The following is a 2500-nucleotide window of genomic DNA, read 5'->3' as shown; positions in this document are numbered from 1 at the left end:
CGCTTGATTATTTTCTATGTTAGTTCATGCATTGTTATATTATATCTGTGGCCTCCTGTAATGACCGTGCGAGGCTATATGTGACATGAGGGCTGTAGTTGTCACTATTTATTGCTTTCCCTCAGTTTATGTATATTTTAGGTCTTATAAATAACTTGTATGTGTCTTTTTTTGTGTGTGTTTTACGTTACTTGCTGTTTATGGCCATTTCTAACATAATTGGTAGTTTAATCTGTTGGGGAGTTAGAAAAGATATGGCATATGCAACGCTTAAAAATTAATACTGATAAATACGGAATCAATACGTTTAAACAAATTTCGTGGTGGAAATAAATATAGTATATTTATGTAAACTATACTCTTATTCTGGTACAGATTACAAATAGGGGACTAGAGATGTGCATGGCACCAACTTCAAGATTGTCATCGATTAGTTATATCGAACCTCCTCAATTTGCTAATTTATAGCAATATCTAAAATATAATGTAAGTTATTAACTTTAGAAAGGCGAAACATAGTGTCGATCTTCACGACCAAATTTTAACAAACAAATAAATGGACAATTAAATAATAATAATCATATAATAATAATAATAATAATAATAATAATAATTTAGATACAAGGTCATCAGTTTTTGAGAGTAATTGGCTTCGAAATGATGAAATGATAAACGAACGTCAACGAAATTTGAACTCAGAACGTAAAGACGGACGAAATGCCGCTAAGCAATTTGACTGATGTGCTAACGGTTCTACCAGCTCACCGCGTTAGGAATAACTAATCATTTCTACTCTAGGTAAAGGAGTGAAATTTCGTGGGAGGGGACTAGTCGATAACATCGACCTCAGTGCTAAATCTATCAATCTCAAAAGAAAAAAAAAAGCAATGTTGACCTCGGTCGAATTCAGAATATAAAGCAGAGCGTGCTAAGGATTCAGCCAGTTCACTCCCCTAGGAAAGTAAACTACCGATTCTGTCATCCATCATTCTGCAGAGGTATTTTAGTATATTTACAACATAATTATGCAGAGTAATATATCTATTATATAAATAAATGTATATAGACCTATATTTAAAGACTATTCCATAGTAATATATATTTATACTATGATTAAGTACGCCATTATTTTTACCGTATGAGAACAGCATTATAATATAAATATGAATAATAGCATATTTATAGGATAAACAAATATATATATATATATATATATATATATATATATATATATTTAATGTATAAATAAGTATATTAGGGTTTTATATTATTCGCAAAAAGGTCGTACGTCTGAAGTATAAATAATTATAATAACAATATAATTTCTCTTTATAGGGAGACATATGTTTAACAACCAATTTCTTTTTTTACCTGTTTCTAAAGTACATATGGATATATGTTTTCTTTCCTGACAATTGTTTTTTTTTTTTGTATACTTAGTTGCCTACACCACCACTAAACATTTAACGTTTCTTGATATTGTTTAGCACAAAGTAAGACTTGATGAAGACACGAAATCAAAGGCATTGAGGAGACTGCTCCTTTTTTATAGTCACATTGTAAGCTGGACTTTAAACAATGTGCCATTATTCTTCATAGGATAGTTAGATATAAATGAATAGTTATTTGCAGCCGCTCGGCCAAGCGTTGAATTTCCCTCACTGGTTGAGAGAAAGACAGAGAGAGAGAGACCGAAGAAGTGTAATGAACAATAATACAATGGCTCAAGTCGGGTTTAGAACTATAGCTCCGTAGTCAATAACCCATCTTTATATCACCGTCTAGATTCCTGTGATACAAACTTATATTGTGGAAAATATGGTAAATAAATAAATAAAGAAAAAAAAGACCTTGATCTGAACCGTTTCTGTAATAATATTTGGATAGCAAGGCCGCGAGCTAGCAGAAACGTTAGCAGGCTGGGCGAAATGCTTAGCGGTATTACGTCTGCCGCTACGTTCTGAGTTCAAATTCCGCCTAGGTCGACTTTGCCTTTCATCCTTTCGGAGTCGATTAGATAAGTACCAGTTACGCACTGGTGTTGATATAACCGACTTAATCCGTTTGTCTGTCCTTGTTTGTCCCCTCTGTGTGTAGCCTCTTGTGGGCAGTAAAGAAATAAGAAACGTTAGCAAACCGGGCAAAATGCTTAACGGTATTACGTCTGTCTTTATGTTGTGAGTTCAAATTCCACCGAGACCGACTTTGCCTTTCATTCTGTCGGGGTCGATGATTTAAGTGCCAGTTGCGTACTGGGGTCAATATAATCGACTGGCCTCCTGCCTAGAGTAGAAAAGAATATTTGGATAGCTTGCATATATATTTAAATCTGACATTAATCCTAACATTTATGTCAGACAAGACAATTTTATATTTGTCGATATATTTAAAAGTTTCAAAATATAATTTGGTTTGATATTGTATGGACAATAAGTAAACGTGATTATTCTCATACTGAAAGGTCTTAGGAAGTCTTGACACATGATACTTTCGTTGCCAT

This window comes from Octopus bimaculoides, chromosome 12 (genome assembly GCF_046866305.1).
Source record: "Octopus bimaculoides isolate indiv1 chromosome 12, ASM4686630v1, whole genome shotgun sequence".
Lineage (NCBI taxonomy): Eukaryota > Metazoa > Mollusca > Cephalopoda > Octopoda > Octopodidae > Octopus > Octopus bimaculoides.
Note: the sequence above shows the minus strand (reverse complement) of the source record.